At 40.8% G+C, this 19791-nt stretch overlaps 1 protein-coding gene and 1 long non-coding RNA gene across 3 annotated transcripts in view; both read right to left on the bottom strand.

Annotated features, from left to right (window-relative positions):
- jmjd1cb (jumonji domain containing 1Cb) overlaps positions 1–19791 on the bottom strand; it is a 99462-nt gene that overhangs the window by 66505 nt on the left and 13166 nt on the right. The gene's annotated exons all lie outside the window — the stretch shown is intronic.
- LOC127604343 (uncharacterized) lies at positions 2269–19138 on the bottom strand. Its single transcript, XR_007963277.1, has 2 exons — positions 7004–19138; positions 2269–6481 (listed from the first exon to the last, which is right to left on the bottom strand). It is a non-coding gene; the product is annotated as an uncharacterized LOC127604343 (long non-coding RNA).

The following is a 19791-nucleotide window of genomic DNA, read 5'->3' as shown; positions in this document are numbered from 1 at the left end:
AAGTCAAGTCAACAGTATTTATAGAGCACTTTCAAACAGCCATCGCTGCATACAAAGTGCTGTACATGGAGCAATTTAACATGCACAATAAACAGTAAAACAAATCGGTAATAAAGGCGGTAGAAAGCCCCAAAGAGTAAAACCAAGAACAAATCTAAGTCATGCTGAGTCGAATGCCAAAGAATACAAGTGAGTTTTGAGGAGGGCTTTGAAGATGGGCAGCGAGGAGGTTTGCCGAATGTTGGAGTCATTCAAGTGGGAGGTCATTCCAGAGAGAGGGACCAGCAACAGAAAAGGCTCGATCCCCTCTGAGCCTCAGTTTAGTTCTTGGTACTTCTAATAATGTCTGGTCCACAGACCTGAGGCGCCGGGCAGGTTTGTAGGGGCGGATGAGCTCAGAGAGGTAAGGTGGCACGAGATTATTCAGAGATTTGAAAACAAAGAGCAGGATCTTGAAAATAATTCTAAAATGAATGGGGAGCCAATGAAGGGATGCCAGAGTAGGAGTTATGTGCTCCCTCTTACGAGTACCAGTCAAGAGGCGAGCAGCGGCATTCTGGACCAGCTGAAGGCGCTTAATGGAGGACTGGCTGACTCCAAAGTAAAGGGCATTGCAATAATCAAGCTGGGATGAGACAAAGGCATGAATTACTGTCTCAAAGTGTTCATGTGAGAGGAGAGGTTTTACTTTGGCCAGCTGTCTAAGGTGAAAGAAGATGGATTTAACAACGGCACCAATTTGATCGAGTTTTAAATCACTGTCCAGTAATAAAATAAAAAATATATATATATATATATATATATATATATATATATATATATATATATATATATATATATATATATATATATATATATACTTTTTGACTGCCTCCTTGTATGTGTGTATTTTTAATTATTCATCATGATTCGTTTCCTCCATTGTATTATTGTTAATATTGATATTGGAGACTACTTTTGTCAGCATTATCCTATCAGGACAGCACAAGAGCAGACAGACAAGAATACTGTGTCTCTCTCTCACACACACACACACACAAAATCACATGGTCAGGGTTGGAGGCCAAGGCAGACAGCAACACAATTGTGCATGTGAACTCAAACCAGCCACAGTGAGCCATCATCAGAGAGCCTCATCATAGAGAACAGTTGTTGAGAGTCGTTTGTGGGAAAATACCCTAACCTTGACCCGGGCTTATGGCTTTATTTTCACCATTAGTACTGTCACAAACCGGTGGGAAAGTCTCTGAAAGCAAATTGGATCAATTAAGTAAATGTATCATTTTTGTGGCAAATGTTTTTTTTTTTAATTGTTAATACCGTATTCAACTAATTTTATAAATGATCACATATAAACAACAAATCGATGGAGAGCTACTTTAGAAATCAGAAGTCAGTAAAAAAAAAAAGTACTACTTTTCAATTCGTTTTAAAATGGGGGTAGTAACAAAACATTACATGCAATATCTCAAGTGTGATTAAAAGTAAATTAAAAGTCAAAAAGACAAATTGCAATTTTGGGCATTTTAACAAGAAACATGAAATCAACACAGATGATTTGCCTTGAAGGGCCTAAAATGATGTGACAGGCCAGATTTGGCACCAGAGTCTTGACACCAAGAGCTAGGGTTGCAACTCATTCAGGTCGTCCCCATGCTCCACTCTCCAGGCATGACTGATCAATTTATGATCAAGCAAGTGTGATACTCATTTAAATCCCTTTTCACACTGCACTCACTGAGTGTTAAGGAGTCGCGTGGCAAGGCTAAATTACCGGTTTCCAGTGTGCCCATATGTGCAAGTCTTGACGTAGCAGCCTACCAGGAAGTAAAAACGTATATCTGGTTTGATTGCACTTCAACAAGATGCATCACTGTTGTCAAAAAAAAAAAGCCCCGACTTTTTGAAGGCGGAGGATAGGTGCAGTTGTGAAAATCTAATGGCTCGGTTTCAACGTGGATAGTTTAATCATTACAGTGATATCTTGATCTGACGATATTAAAATTGCCACAAAATCATTTTTGTCATGTCATCATAAGGTTTCAGTCAGAATGGCCCTTTGAGTGAAATGGTAACTAAAATGTGGCCTGTGCAAATTAGTTTGACACCCTTGACATAGACCATCATACTTTGTGCCACTGAGCCAATAGGAACACATCACAATAAAATAACTGGTCGAGGCTATTACTTCATCACTGCTGTTACTATGTTTAAAAACACAATGTTGTGCTTTTGACAATATCATGATTTTTTTAATACAGAATCAGGTGCTTTTTTTCATTTTTTTTTTGCTGCACCACGTCGCCCAGCAGCGCTCCATTCCGAGGTCCCTGCACTGACACCACATACACAATGAATGGTTTTGACGACGGGGTGATGTGCCCTACTCAATAATGTGTGCAAAGGGCTTAACGGTGGGATTAAGTGTGTGTTGACAGGTCTTGTCTGGAGAGTAAAACCCATGGATGACATAATAGAAAGGCGGATGTTGTGTGACCATCCCAGATGCTACATTAGTGCAGCAACGGAGCTACCGCAACATTCCACACATCAAAGTGATGATAAATAGTAAATGATAGAGGAGTATATTGTACATTAGACTTTATTACATTGCACTCAGTTATGTGGTGTTCCCTCGCTATTTCGTGGTTCGGTTATTGGAAAGTATCACCTAGGAAAATGGGGAAACACTTTATATCGTTATATCATACAGCTCTTGGCTTAAGTGAACTTCCATCCATTCATTTTCTGAACTGCTTTTTCCTCACGAGGGTCGTTGGCATGCTGGAGCCTATTCATGCTGTCTTCGGGCAGTAGGCGGGGTACTCCCTGAACCGGTCGCCAGCCAATTGCAGGATACACAGACGAAAAACCATTCGCGCTCACACTCAGACCGAGGAACAATTTTGAGTATTCCATGAACCTGCCGTGCATTATTTTGAAATGTGAAAGAAACAGCCACCTGACATTCCATGTGCCGCACGTAACAGAACTCGGCAGTGAGCATCAGAGTAACAGTATTCAGTCGGTAAGACGCAGTATAACAACATAAGTTGCATATAAGCAGTATATTACATAATCAAATGATAAGAGTTTGTGACATTTTCACCACATATGTTTGACTGGATTGTGCAGTGATGCAAAAAGTGTGACATGCAACTCATGAAATCAACTGCGTATGAGAAAATAAAAATCAGCACAGAGATCCACAATGATTTGCATTCATGTTGATAGGATCGTTCATCCAGCCATTTTCCGATCCGCTTATCCTCACAAGGGTCGCGGGGGGTGCTGGAGCCTATCCCAGCCGTCTTTGGGCAGTAGGCGGGGGAAACCCTGAACCCGAACAACCATCCAAGCTCACACTCACACCTAGGGACAATTTGGAGTGTTCAGTCAGCCTGTCATGCGTGTTTTGGGAATGTGGGAGGAAACCGGAGTACCCGGAGAAAACCCACGCAGGCCCAGGGAGAACATGCAAACTCCACAGAGCGCTGGAATTGACCCCGGTACGTCTGCACTGTGAGGTTGACGCGCTGACCAAGCGGGTCTTGACCAGTGGTCCAAACCGCTCAATCGCAAATGCCAGGTTTCTCCAAAGTGGTCATTGGCAAACATATTTGTCTGGCTTGTTTTGTTTTTTTCACCGATAAAAGAGCTGCACTTTATGATACGCCATAATTTAATGCAAAATGTTTTGTAGAGCCCTCAGCGCTGGCTCTCCGGTTTGAAAACCACAGCCATAAATAGTTTGTCATACTTTTAATGAATGGGCATCTGCACATGACAAAAAAAAGTGTATAACTCTGTATGGGAACCCCTGTGCAACCACAAGTCATCTGAGCGAATGTCTGTTTGGATGCCCAGTCATCTGTGGTAATCGCAAAAGTTGAATCAAGGCAATGTTGATTCTCTCTGGCTGTCGAGGACGTTTCACCGAATTTCTGCTCATCTAAATTACCTCATAATTTAGAACAACGCAAGAGAATCAGTCATCGAGAACAACTATCGGCCTGCAGCGAAGACAGCGCAGCTCGGGGTGAAAGTGTCAACAGCTCTTTTGCGTGAAGGTACTTCCATCCAACCTTGCTCCGCAAGAAAGGAGAGCCGTGACATCCATACAATTGGATGACAACTTTACATACAAAAGGCTCACAATAATTGTACATCAATATCTTCAGAAGCAAGAAAGGGAAAAAGGGAATTTACGACTGCGTGGATTATATTATTGCCTGTCCTGTACCCAGGGAGATCAAAAATGTGTCTTTTTGAACAACCCAAAATTTTAGGATTCAAGATCTGATGTTTCCCTTGTAGTCTGTGTAGTTGTAGTCTTTGACTCTGCGTGAGTGCACCGCCTAATTTATGCTCACCGTGGTTACAACTGCATCCCATGATGCAAAGCAGTTGCCAAAGCAGACAGCGGCATATGCAAAAAGTCTGAAACATTGCACAGTTATTCGCCTGGGAACACACATTGTTATTTCTGCATAATTAAGTGGGGGAGGGGGGGTCCTCACTTATTTCTATATTGTACTGCAGTATACGTTTTATAACCAACCTTGCTTCGCCAACGGAGTTGCGGAATTCATTAAATCTATTAATTCTCGCTCTCTAATTATATCTCTCTTGGTCTCATTTCTTTCTCTCGCAAACAGTGTGTAGACTTTATATCCACAGCAGTCTCCAGCGTGGGAAGGGAAACCAAGAATCAGAAAATAATCTGTGTACTGTACTTCGACTCCGTTTGGTGAACTATTTGTAATATGCAAATATGATATGAAGTGAAAATATACAAAGAGCAAAAGGGTAGTACTCGATCCGTTTTTTTTTTGTTTTTTTTAACTTCGTCCTACCCGCTTTTGAACGTGCTTAATGATGACATGACCACTTTTGTTTTCTTTTATTTCCTGATGGAATATTTTCTGTTATTTGCTTATATGTTCAATAAACAAACAAATAAACAAACACAGCAGGTGGTACGTTAAAAATAATCCAATTCCAATTCTCTTCTATACTGCTCGACACGCTCTCTCTTTTGAGACTACTGCTCTGTGGATGTTTGCCTCTCTGTCTCTCTCTTTCTCTCTCACTCCGAGATGGTTTGAGGTCAACTGGCTCACGTGTCTTCGTCTCCTGCTACAGCATGTGGGCTTGAAATTCCACCATCCCACCGTTTCAAATTGCATGTTTCCTGGCTCGTAAACAGAGAGCATGCACACAACGTCTGCCACTGACACACACCCACACCCACACCCGCACGCGCGCACACGCACCCACACCCACAGTTGTTTGATCTATGTACAATACAAATTGCTCAAATCACCTTGTATCTAAATGATCAAATAGCAACATTACATAAGGATTTTGTTGAATGAAAATTTGGAGTTGTGAAGCGCAGGGAAGACCAAATACAGCCCTGAATGGATTTTTGCTTCACTAAAATTCAAACTATGACAAACCACTGTTGTTTTGGTCGAACAATGCTCAGCCCAATGATCATGACAGTTCTCCGTGTCAAGTGTATATAAAAGCTGATTACACACCACACGAGTGCATACCAAAATCAACATGATCAAATTAGGCAAACAGATCAGTATTGAGGCATTAGCACATACAACCCGGGGACATATTCTCCCATTGCTGCGTCAACCCTTTTTATGCGCCTGGACTTGAACACTTATTATCTCCTATCTATTGATCGTTTTCTCACGACTTCTGACACACCCGCCTCATGTAAACTGGGAATGAACACGCAAACCCTGAAGAGGCATGATTCACGGACAGCTGAGGCTGCGTGGAAATCCTGGAAGTGTACTTTTGGAGAGATTTGTGAATGGCACTGAAACCTATGAAAACGAAAGCATGCTTTAAAAAACCGAAGAGGAATCGCACCTCGCGAGTACTGTAGGTGAATATCATAAACAAAGAGCGAGGAAAATGTCTGTTACCGCAACGATATAATCTGACAAAATCAATCGCGGTGAAAATGTTGTAATCGTCAACTCACAGTGACTCTTTGATTACCTCATAAAATGTGTTTTCTTCAGTCCTGGTTGCGGACCCTTCTATTCTCTTCTCACAAAAGATGGCATACTGTATTTGCCACACATCTTTTCCAGAGGTTAATTTTATTTAAGCGAAAACCTATTCCGCCTACTTTACATATAATACACAATCGCAAAAAAATATTTTTTTTTAATGATTTGAAAACAGGCTGTCAGTCTGTGGACAATCAGGAAAGTTAAATATTTTTTGACATTTTTTTTTGTTCTCATTTTTGTTTTTTCGCACGGAATTTACATTTACACCAGACTATGCTGCTAAATTAACATTATGTAATGAGATCCCTTTTTAAGGAGTTTTCTTCTGTTCCGACGTTTTACTCTCTTTGTTTTTATTCCAACTTTGTCTATTTATTTTATTGTTCATCGCTTTTTTCTTCACTGCATAAAACCAGGGGGATGTTTGGTGGGTAGACCTTGTCACATTTCGGTTTTTCGGTCTGGCCAGCAGGTGGCAGGAGCGGTCTCCCTAGCACACCTGCTGGCAATCATTAATCAATAGAGACACTATTTAAGGACTCCTACGTTCTACACCTGTTGTGGGAGTATTGTTTATGGCATTGCTTACCTCATTGCTTACCTCATTGCCTAGTGGCTTTTGACCTCGCCGTGTTTTGGCGTGTAGTCTCGGTACCAAGTTTGTGTGTAAGTACCATTTTGTTTTGATGATCTGGCTTTTCTTGCGTGTACAAAGTGTTACATTGTTTTTCGTTCGTAGTTTGTGGGCTTTACTTTCCTTTTCTTGCTCTTTTGTGCAAGCACCTTTTGTTAGTCGTTTTTGATTTACCTCCTGGTCCTCATTGTGGACCAGCGCTTTATGTTCTCGCTTATTTTCGGTTCGATTTGGACATTAAATTGTCTTTACATCGGAGACCTTGTTTTTGTCTACGTTTTTTGGATCCCCCTCCCTAACTCTGTTACCCGAGTTCGTAACAGACCTTGGCGAGTTACAAAATGGTTGAGCGTAAAAACACATCACCACAGCTAGTTGCCTCAATTGCGGTAAGACAACATTCGTCAACAACAAATTCCACACAATCCTTAACAATCAATTACTAGTAGGACTGAGACCATTCCTAATATGAGTGGCATCCAGAGCTGTTTGTCAAAATTTCCATGTGAATACATTTTGTACCAAGTTCATGTGTGTACTGTACGCTCTGAAAACTTCAATCAAAGTCTATATTTATTTTAATGAGTTCTTGTTCCATTTCACTGTGCCTACTTTTCGAGGAACGTCGCCTCCACCCTAACACACACACACACACACATCACTTCAATCAATCAACCAGAAGAGGAACAGGGTTGGGTCTTACAACTTACAACTCGAAATCCATTCAAGACAGTTTGTCGTCTAACAGTGAAGACATTGAGCAAAGAAACAATGTTTCTGTGGTTGACAAAAGGGCTTAAAACGACGATGATTGAGCACGGCGAAATAGAGGAAAGAGGCTGAGCAGTTGGGGCTGGTGACAAATTGGGGTTGCGGGAGCAGACGCTAAGCTAGGTATTAAAGTGCTAGCGGAGACTAGCGTCTCAGGAATTGGACCCCTTTCACTAAACTGACAAGGTTAAACACAAAATAGCAAGGGAAAGGAACTGTTTGTCCTTCCCTTTTTATTTAAAAACACACTGTACGACAAAAGTTTTTAAGTGTTTAACTCTTTCAGGGACAGCGGTTACTACAGTAGACAGTTTATGTTATCAGGTTACAGGGTGCATGAAAGGGTTAACATGTCACCTGTTGTTTGACTCAAAGTTGAGGACTTCACACTTATGAGGAAATATCTATTTGCCACTCAGCACCCCAAAAAAGTACTTTTAGGGCACATCAGCAAGCCCTAATGCAAAAGCTGTCTAAGAGCTGCGAAATACTACAGAAATGTGAGACAGTGCTCTAGTGGGTGCCCCAACAACTGAAGAGCTTTGCAACTCTGCGACAGCCAGCTGAGTAAAAGGCTCGTAACAGTTACTCTAAATTCATACAGGTCGGTTGCAGTTGACACCCACAGAGAAAACTGTGAGGCTGAGGGAAGTATGAACAGGTTAGTGCAGATATTTGTATAGCTCTCTAATGTGTGCGAGCGTGCACACACATGTATGTCTTTGGCAGCCATTCAGTCATCTGCTGTGAAGGTCAAGTCTCACTCTGCGTGGAACCAAACAATGCAGAAACGAGCTCACTGCTCCCTGACTTCAATTGGTTGCGCTCGGAGACATGCAAACAAGTGAAGTGACGAAGTTGTGGAGTATTAGAGACACGCAAGCCAACTGTAACATGAAGCAAGTTTAAGCACACATGTAGAAAAACCAGTCAGACACACACACACACACTAGGTGACAAATATTGAATATTTTCAAACCAACATTTGTTGACCTACCTAATCATAGAAATACAAGCTTGCAAATGCATCAAGGAAGCTCCCCTGACTGACGTGTAGTGAGGAAACCTTTCCAATATAGTCCCATGGGGGGAAAAAAAGCTCATGTTACAGGCCTAGTCCGACTGGCCTGCCTCAAGGCCCACAAATGTTTCATAAAGACAAAATGTGCAATCCTGCAAAGACATTAGATCTTGTTTGGGTAGAATAAATACACACACTTAGGCCCTGCTATTCACCATAAGAATGACCTTACACTCCTCAGAATGAAGGAATCTATCTTAACCCTTTTATGGAACCTGATAACATGCATGATCAGCTGTCCACTGTCCGAACGGCTGTCCCTGAAAGAGTAAAAAAAACAACAACAATAAATACAAAAACTCCCCAAAACATCATAATTAGGTTAATTGCATATCAGCAATTATCTATTTCTGTGAATGTGAGTGTGAATGATTGATTGTCTGTGTGACATGTGAACCCGAAGTCCGCTAGGAGCTCGAGTTACCCGCAACCCTAATAAGGACAAGCTGTTTGAAGATAAATGTCTGCAAGATTGCACATTTGTAAAACTTAACTCACCTCAACAACGTTTTATATACATGACCATATAACTGACTATTATGAGGACAATTTCACGAGCGCATGCTGCAGCCACGGAAGCCAAATGTAAACATGTGCAGGGTTGTCCGTTCCTCATAATGATCTATGAACAGTTCAAGTCTCCTTGTCTTTTTCTGTGCTATCTCTCACGTTACTTCACTTGAGTGCCGGCTCTCGTCCATCTCCGTATCTCCTATGCGATGCATGTTTTTGCCGAAGGGCCACCGGCGGGCACCATTTTGGGGGGGGGGGGGGGGGGCACAGTAGGTGAAGCGGGCGTCGGTGAAGCATGGTAACGCGGAGGGCATTGGGAGCTGCTCGTGTTGATATTCTCTGACAAGACATCTTCGATAACAACAAAAATCGGGATAAAATACAACACAGGAGAAAGAAACGAACTGGCTTCTGGCCACCAATGTTGTCCTGATCATTAAACACTTGTCATGCCCAAAGTGTTGTTATAATTACTCACATGTTGCAGCATAACGAAAAAAGTGACACATATCACAAAGATTCTTCTAATAAAGTTTTTTTAACTCCTGTTTCAATCGTTTTAAACAGCTGTATTGCTTTCTTGTTTACATTACAGAGTACTCCAGTATAAAAACTGCCAAATAAATCATGCAAGTGTCATGCTGTGGGGAACCCCTGATAGGACAAGCTGAATGTCACAACACTCTCTCTCTTCCTCCCTTTCTTTCTTTCTTTTTCTGGGTGCGCTGCTCCAGGACGCAACTGACATTTGAGTCAACAGAACGCACAGTGCAAAACACGAAGCCGCAACAATATTGCTTCTATAGTGTCAACAGAAACGTTGGACTTTACACGGAACCAAATCCACTCTCTGTACAAACACATCCAGGCCAAACACAATAAGCGACACACGCTCACTGAAGTGAGGCCATGCTCGGTGGAGATTTGTAAAAATAATATTGCTAACAAAAATTCATTTAAAAATGAAATCAAAAGATGGACTTTACTGTAATGTCAATTTGCAAACATTTTGCAGACCTCAAAAAACTAAAAGAAAAACTCTTGAGTTCACATTTTCTAATTTTATGTACGGTGATTACGCATTGTGATTCATTCCCTGTATTGTTGTTCAGTCTGCCAACTGGTGGCAAGAATGCGGCATACGATTGACAGATGAAAGCTTTTGCCCATCCAATCAAGCTGACTTGGCATATTCATTCCAGGCAGTTTGCTGCAGATGCCAAATGACAAAAACACAATCGTAGAAAAAGTGATACAATGCCATGTCATCTATCATCTTTGTGATATATAACGTCATATCGCCCAGGTATAGTTGATGACTATCAGTATGTTCCAATAAACAACAACAAAAAATGTGCACTTAGCTCATCAATTTGGAATGATATTTTGCTTTTTCTTTTTCAAACAAAATACAGTGGTACCGCGACTTAGGCAGGTTTGAAAGGTTTGAAAGCCGCGGAGTCGTGTCAGGAATATTTTACTGACATGTACAGTGGTACCTCTACTTACGAACATCTCTTCAAACAAAATGTTTAAGTTACGAAACGCCTCAACAGGAAAATATTGCCTCTAGTTACAAAATACATTTCAAGAAAGGTAAAACTACAGTATGGTTGCTACTTGCAGCTCTGAGTTTCCTGAATGAACATACTTGTAGCTACTCTGCCATTGGCTATTCCCGGTACCGCTACCGTATGTGTCTGTGTCGATAGATAGATGTGTGTTTATGCGGCGTCCTCGTCATTCGCCTCTCGGGTCATGAGGTGTTTTGTGTAAATTGGAATCCCCAGAAAGTGTTCACTCGTCGGGGGATCGCTCACTCCGTTGATGTTTGCATTGGACATTTTTGAAGGATTTTTAAAAGCCGACAAAAGCAGATGTCCTTTTCTCAGTTCTTTACAAAAGGCCAGGCAAAATCCACTTCAGAGAGACAACATGAACTAAAGAGGGCAACAAAAAAAAAACGATGAAGACGCAGTTAACAGTTAAATGGGCATCATTTTTATTCTTTTTTTTTTTTTGCATTACACACAACTCTCATTTATTGTGCAATAATCTAATTGTAAAATGTATTTGTTAAATATTTTGATGTATTTTTATGCTTTAGGAAACATTTATGTCTGAATTTTGGGAGATTGGAACGGATTAGGGCATTTACTTGGAAAACGCGTCTCTACTTACAATATCTAGTTCAGAAATTTCTTCCCGAACCAATTAATTTCATAAGTACAGGTACCACTGTAATGCTTAGCTCTCACTTAACTCATAGTAGCAATGTTCTCGTTTCCTAATCGAGATATCTCATAAAATATTGACATAGGAAATTGTGTCCAAATCGCACAGCCCCAACACAAAGACAAATTATCATCACAACAGTGCTTCTTTATCCATTTACAGATCTCATTATACCGCAAGGCCTGCTGTGCTACACATACCTTTGTGTGCATGTGTGTGTATGTGTAGTTGAGGGGCACTCCTAACAGCAGTTTTCCCCTCAAGGCATGTCAAGTTTTATTTGCTGTTTTGTTTTCTTTCAAATTGCTCTTCCTCCAAAACACCACCATGGAAGTCAGGATATGTAACTTGCCCTGGTGCCTGACAAGACAAATTGTGGGAAGATACGACAGTACATTGGAAAGACTGGCTGCCACTGCCAAGTGAATCCACAAATATGACACAGAACTATTCAAAACATTAATCAAGAACTTGTGATCCATAGTTTGTCTCTTCTAATGTCAGAATTCATTGCTGCGTGTTTATTTATTTGATGATACACAGCAGCACACATCGGCAGAAAACTTACGTTGGACAACAATAATTCCTGGTAAATCTCTTGTTGGTTCTTCCGGATAATTTATGATTAAAATGTAAAAAAGAGTCTTGCATTAAATCGATGTGTTGAACAATTGATTGTTTACTCGCCTTTGGAGATGTAGTGAAATGTCCATCGCTCATTGAGCAGAGTTTCCCCACTATTTCGCGGGTTATCATTAGCCCTTCCGCTTTGCTGTGTTTTGACTGTAATGCCCTCGCGTGGGAAAGGAGAGCCACCGTTCAGCCGTTTATTTAGAATGGTAAATCATGAACACGCTCATACGAGCTCTGTAGCCAACGTTCACGCACAGAAATGTATCCAGACCCATTAACGTCACATGTCGCCATACCAGGTCCCTCCTCTTAAAGGCACATAAACAGTCAAATATAATGCAGTATTTTGTTGGGTTCACCTCCGCGTCCTGTCGGTGCACGCATAGCCCACCACGTTACATCGTGGGCGGCCACAGCCTTGCCTGGAGGCCCGCTGTTGATCAAAAGCTGATCAATCTAACATCCGATCAAGCTAATAGGAAGAGGAGCAAAACATTAACTACCAATTTACAGACTTAGCAACAGCGCCAAACATCGGTGAACAGAACCGAAATCTGCAAGTTGGCTTCTTCTTAGAAAATGTCAGAAAATATTCTTTCTTTACTTCTCACTTAAAATCTCTCTTTTCTCGTCATCCTTTTGAAACATTGTCACAAAAAAGAAAAACAACACAATAACCTCAATTAATCCTTCTCATGATTAGCAGACAGCAGCACATAGCAGAAGAACACACAGAAGAGGTCAAATGAGATGCACATCAAATGCACTGCGTGAAAATCTCTCCCAAACACCCAATTGTACAACATTTGAGGGCATTCAAACTTTAACCCTTTCCTTTACCCTGTAACCTAATAACATGATAAGCTGTCTACTGTAGTAACCGCTGTACCTGAAAGAGTTAATGACCCACTATAAGAGAAACCTCTGTTCACACAATTTTAATTAGTGACACTGATGCAACACAAAAAATAAGAGGTATATTTGAGGATAAGTACAACACACAACTGCAAAAGAAAGAGATGGTTGTTGAGAGCGAGCCAGAGTGAGCACTGAAATGAGTTCTTAACTATTTGTAACAAGAGTTAGCTTGTTTAATTGTGGATAGCATTCCAGCTGAGACTTGTCAAATACCAAGTCTACTCATGGTTTCAGCAATATGAGCTTCTGAGAGCCACTGTACACAGAAACCTTCGGCATTCCAAGTACTGAATATGGGGCCAACCTTTTATACCTCCTAATTCTTTTTGGGGGGCTGGGAAAACGGTGGGAAAATAATCCTTAATGTGAGGGCCACCATAGGAGGATATTATCGCACAATCTAAGTCAGGGGTGTCAAACTCATTTTAGTCGCGGACCAATTGAGAGTTCTTCCCTCGGAGGGCTGTTATGACAGTGAAACCACAAAATGATTACTTGTACACAACAAATGAATAGATTACTAGTTTTGAAATCAGTCAAGTCAATTACAATAGTTTGTTCAATTATTGTTCAAGTGAGTGTAAACAGGGTAACAAAATTATTGCACAATCTCAACGTTATTTTTTACACATGACAATTTGACATTTTGTGTTTGATTAAGTTGACACGCGTGATTTGCTTTCGCCGGCCACATAAAATGACCTGGCAGGCCAGATCTGGCCCCCGGGCCTTGAGTTTGACACAGATGATCTCAGTAATCATAAAATTAAACACTAAAACTGTCATGCTTTACGATGTCTTGTTTTGTTGAAGCTTCCAGGTTTTGTGCCTTTTGGCTGTGTGAAGCTCATTGAGTTGCCCTATGTATAAAATACAAAATAAAAAATATATATTGTATTGCTAAGCCAGCAACTTGGGAGTCACAAGCCAGTGTATTTCAGGTCTCGGTCACCGACCATGAAAAATGGTGAGCGTTGCTTCCAGACGGCCTTACGGCATCAAATGTTGTCCAAAACAAACATGCAAATCACAAACTTGACTTCTATACCGGATCGGTCCAAGTGTTAACAACAGAGCAGTAGGGTATTCATTTTTGTGTGCACGAGAGACCAGATGGAAGGGTGACAAGGTTAGAAGCACTGGAGGAGTGTTCAAGCTTCTTTCTGACTATCTGCATAGTAGGATGAATGTGGGGTAGGAGTTATTCTGAAAAAAGATTGTTGTCAAGGTGAAATGAGAGTCAATACAAGTTGATGATTGTTAAGGTAGAAATTGTGTGAATGACATTCTGTTAGCCGTTATGCCCCTTGGGTGGGATGTGAGCTGTAGGGGAATACGTTCTGAAGAGAGTTGGATCAGGTTTTTATAAAGTAGAGACAGGTCTTTTTTCAAGGCTATTATTGATTTGTTGTCAAGGAGGCCAATAACTGATATTTGGAGTTCATTAGCAGTGAAAAGTAAAATGTGTGTCAAAATGTTTTAATGACACAAACTCCAACACTTTGTTTGACTGCCTTAAATCATGTTGATTAAACAGCTTTTCAGCTTTGCTAATTATTTTTCTTTTTATCTGCCACATGAGACATCTTTGTTTTCAAATTCTAAAAAAAAGTGCAAGGAGCTCCCAGGCTCAGCAGCATGTCGCAGAAAGTTCAATGAAAACTTCTACAGATGAATAGCTCCCTAAAGTTTTCTCCAGTGATTCAACTTTGAAAATCTCAGTCAAACTTAATAATGTTAAAAGTTAAAAGTGCAGAGAGTTATTAGTATCATCAGTGATAACTCCCAGAGGTTTACCCAATATTAAACTGACCTCGGAATGGTCTGCAGATTAAAACCAAAAAATTAAACAAAAAAAGGCTGACACCGTCAAAATTCCCAATATCGATGCTGATAATCATCTGGGCTGATTTCTCCCCATTACAAAGATTATATTAATAGGTCAAAGAGAGTGGCTGGTGGCACAAGACTTCAAGAGCCAATTCAGTGAAAGCAACAATACAATCCAGGTTTATTAATACAGCGCTTTCACAACTGCTGCAGCTGTAAAAAAACACTTTATAGAACATGTAAAACATTTAAAACACTACGTCCAAGAAATCTGAATATTGATCCATATAGAAAGCGCATCGGATTATCAGGCGCACTGTCGGATTTTGAGAAAATGGAATGCTTTTAAGTGTGCCTTATATCGTGTGGAAAATACGGTATACGATGCGTTTATATGAGCGATTGGATGCAAAGGAAGGAGAACACTAGTTGTGGGGCAGAATTTTTAGCAGGTTAGGCGGATTAAAGAGAGATAGAAATGTACTTTGAGGAGATGAATTATTGAAATATTATAATATATTTCAATATCTTGAAGTACATTATAATACTGTAGTCATGAAGTTGATTTTGGAGCAGTCACTGAATACAGAGGAACCACGGTTCACAAACCTAATTTGTTTCGCGACTGTGCTTGTGAACCGAGATGTTTGCAAACTGAAATTTCCATTTCAAATGAGTGGAAATAGAATTAATCCCTTCCAGCCCTACGACCAAATCGCCTTTGCCTGCGGTTGCAGACGCCCGGCAAAGAGCAGACGGAGGGTTTTCGAGTAGTGGGGAAGTGTGAGGGGCATGGTGTCTGCTCCCTGAGCCGCCTTGCTAGCGAGAGCTCGCTTGTCAAGCTTTTGGCGGTTGGAAAATTACAGTTGTTTGTTTAGTTTGATTGAGGAACTGATTGATTGAGTCCAACACATTTGATGCCAACGATCAGCTCATCAGCAACCTCTGCAGAAGCCTGATCAAGATCGAGAGCATTTGAATCAGGTGGTTTGGAGGAGGGAAACATCTAAAAACATGAAGCATAAGCGGGCCTCGAGGACCGGAGTTGGACACCGCTGGTTTACGTGCACGTGTGTGTTCGGGTCCTTGTGTGAGGCACTTTGTAACGTATGAAAAAGGTAGACTTAAATCTTTCCTCCCTCGACCTCCTAACAGAGCAACCAAAGGGAAGAAAAATCTCTGCAGCTCCTGTCTGCGTCATGCCAAAGTGAGAGGAGCTGTGGTGTATTATGAATGGCGAAGATTTTGTTCCGTTATTTATGATTGTATGACTGTTATTTTATGTTTCGTGCATGGCATGTTGGTCCGGCTAAGGATGTGAAAGCACTGCAGAAGGTTGAGTCGACTACAAAATGAATCCTCTATATTGCTTTTAAAATATGAAATAAGATTTAATGCTAATTACAGTTAAAACCTGATCATATCAGACAGTATCTTCAAGCGTCTGTAATTCTGTTCTTGCTGCGCTGCTCTATTGCGCTGTAATCCGGCAGCAAGGGGGTTAAATTGTGTGCAGCGGGTGAACTCAAAGGAACTGGCCTTCACGTGGCTAAGTCGCTGTTGCTATGGGAGAGAGGCCAGACAGAGCAGAAAGAACTCTCTCTCTCTCTCTCTCTCTCTCTCTCTCTCTCTCTCTCATTCCAATTTTCTGTCTCGTTCACTAGCTCTGCTACACTTCAATCCTGGAAAAAAAAAGCTACGGATAATGACAAGACAGCACTTTCTCCTTCATTCTGTGTATTACTCATTTCCTTACTTCAGTTTTCCAACACATCAATCGAGACTCTATCTCTTCCAGATTCTACGCAGCAACATCTTTCTATTTGTGGTTCTCTCCATGCGCATTTCCATCTTTGTCATGACAAAACAAGCCAATGAGTTGTTTACGCAAAAAGCCAAACAGATCCTGACTGTGTATTTGACTGAAATAATCAGCCTCCTCACATAGGATACATGTGGCGAAAACATTATGTCGATATCGATATAACAGTGAGAGACAGGAGTTTTTTGCACAGTCATGCTCCGCTCTACTTTTTCTTTCACAACTTTGTGCTACTGTGTGCTCTTGTTTACAGTGTCAACTGATAAGTTTAGAAACAACTAAGTAGGCACTGAAATGAGAATTCTTGGTGGAAATGAGAACCCCAGTGCCCAAAACTCCAAAAACAAATTATAATACTGTATTTCTCCCCCCCCCTCCCCAAAAAAAACAGATGGATGATGATCTGTGCATTAAATTCAATAGTTAATCCACAGATACTGCCATTCGTTCATTAATTTACTAAAAATATACATTTATTTGTTTTAGAATACACCAACCCCCTCACTACAGTAACTTAAAACAATTGTTGTATTCAACAACTATGTTTATGTGAATTTATTATTCCCCTGCCCCCGATTTATTTATTAATTAAACCATTATTGACTTTTTAAATTTTGTTTCAGTCATAACGACCCTCCATGGGAAACGGTAACTAAAATGTAGCCCATGACAAAAATTAGTTTGACACCCCTGATATACATAGTCCATAGTGTATCCAAAGATATACTGCGCTCGAAGGCTATTAGGAGGGAGACGTGCTTGGGATGGTGATGGTGCATGTGCAAAACTATGAAGAGTAACACTGTTGATAATGCTTGACTGGAATTTAGGCCCTCATGAAGCAAATTGAAGATGTGTGGCGATCAAAATAATCAACCCACAGAGAAGCTTGATTCGTGGCACAAGTCTATGATGTGAGGTTGCTTTTAGTTGCAGTCTCAACAAATAACGATTGTCTCATTTCTGTCAACATATTTCCCTCCTCCTGCCTCACTCTTCAGTCAATATCCTCGTCTCCTTGATTTCTGGTGGGAGGCGTTAACACGAAAATGGAGGGTTGAGGACCTCGGAAGTCACAAAAAGACAGATGAGACTCTACACACTGCACATATTGACATCTGTAACCACAGCACTTTCACAGTCACTGGATGGGCAGCCCACGGCGAGCCGCAGACAAGCAGCCTTCTCCTCTCCGGCCAATGACCGGCTGCTGCTGTGAAGGAATTTTTGATCCCCGGCTCGTTTCTCCGTGTCAACACACCACCTTCAGCTCAGCAGGCCGTCGGTGCATGCTTGCATCATCACAACATTCCGTATTAGTTGTGTTGCTTGAGGAACAAAAGTCTTTCAGACCAAAACTGAAAATGCAAATTCCGGGCGAAGATTTTTGGCGGCTGAATTTGAATTTCGGTGGATGCCTACAAACAACACAGTCTTAATTCAGTTAATGTTAAAAGGACAAACTTAAAGCTGATTAAGAACAACCAGTAAATTAAATAACTGGTCTGACCAGACACTACAGGACAATATAGAAGCATTGTTGACACTGAATGTCGAGAGGCAACTTGGAAAAAAATAAATTACGATGAGCGAATGATTTCTTTTTTTTTTCAGTAGCTTATCCCATCATACCCTCCAACAGTCATCTATTGAAATGTAACAGTTTATGACAAGCATAGCTCAAAGTGAAATATTTTACAAGTCAACTAGTGTCAGCGAGCATGTCAGACAGATATGTCACAAAAACAGGTGAGGTAACATTGCATTGACCTTGACTCTCTCAGTCCAGATAAGAACAAGTTTAGCTGACAAATTGATGGATTGTTTCACAATCCTTGCTCTCACAAATCCAAACATGAACAACCAGAAGAATAGTTTAGAAAAGGGCAGGCTTTTTGAAGAAACATCAAAAAGTGATATGACAAATGATTCCTCAAATCTAATGGGGTGTAAATTCGAATTAAAAACAACATAAAAATGCTTTAAGAAGGCCACAGTTCCAAACCACTTTGGGCAACATCCATGCGACACTCACCAGCCAGTGACGTAATTAAGTAATCATCCGAACAAATGCCCCATTTCCAAAAAAGATGCCGACTGGAACCCAATTGTATCATCCAAAGCGTGGCAAGTTTGTTTGTAACAAATACTAGTAACACTTGTCAAGGGAACTGAACAATTAACTCACAACAGAGCAGACTTTGGTGTGACAAGATGGCAGCGTAGTGACTGCGGTCCAAATTATCAGCCGCAAATGTTTATTTGAATTCTTACTTGCAGAAACGACTTAGGCTTGCTTCCATAACGAGTGGGGACAAGAACAAGGGGAAAAAAAGGATATGAACGGTGGCACGAGGCTGAGAAGGAAACCAAAATGCGATGACAATGATAGTGGGGATGTGAACCTGAACGTCTGTGGGATGCAGCCCAAGCTGTTCCCAGGGGGAATCTTATCGTGAGGATGTGTTTCATTACATAAGGCAAAAGCTGAAAAACGGACTAAACGGCAGTGAAGATTAAGAGATTTAGAGTAAGCAAACATTCTTCGGATAGACCACACAGTGGTATTCCAAATGAGCAAAAACTAAGCAGGAAATAGATCAAATATTAAGTGAAGAGGTGGGGGAAAAAAACGTTCAAAAGATTGATGAAACAACGATACGATGAGACAGGCTCCAGGGTGACTAGATTATAAACATGGAGACTTGAAAAAAATGGCACAGACTACTATATATCGGATTAGAGACTGTGTAATAAATAGAACAGTGAATTGTGAGGAGGGAATACACTCGAAATATATTATAAGTGTTTATATTTTCAGACAAGCACCAGTTAATGAATTTCTGAACACTTTTAGATGCACCTACAGACAGAATTTAATGATAAGCTTGTATTACCAATAAAAACAGGATGAAATGAATATTTACATTTAAATTCTGATAAATCGCCTGGTTTGGCCTGTACGTTTTAAGTTAATGAGAGAGCACCTGCTCCCTTTGTTAGAGCCTTGTTTTAATTATAGTATATCTTAAAGGGAGGCAACCTCCCTCCCTCCGAGAGGGAAGCTTCCATATACGGGAAGAGGGAACGGGCCAAAAGGACTGTCAGGATATAGCCCGATTACTATCTTGCCAGATTTGTTTTAAAAAACGAATACATGAAATAAAATAAGCAGACTCAGGACAACATAAGAAAGGCCTTACATTTAATTGAAAGGATGCACAAGAATCAAGTCGATGCTATCGTCCTCAGTATTGATGCTGAAAAAGCATTCGACTCTGTTGGCCGAGATATTTTTGTATTTAGTAAC

This window comes from Hippocampus zosterae, chromosome 7 (genome assembly GCF_025434085.1).
Source record: "Hippocampus zosterae strain Florida chromosome 7, ASM2543408v3, whole genome shotgun sequence".
NCBI classification, from domain to species: Eukaryota; Metazoa; Chordata; class Actinopteri; order Syngnathiformes; family Syngnathidae; genus Hippocampus; species Hippocampus zosterae.
This window is presented reverse-complemented; position numbering and strand designations above follow the sequence as displayed.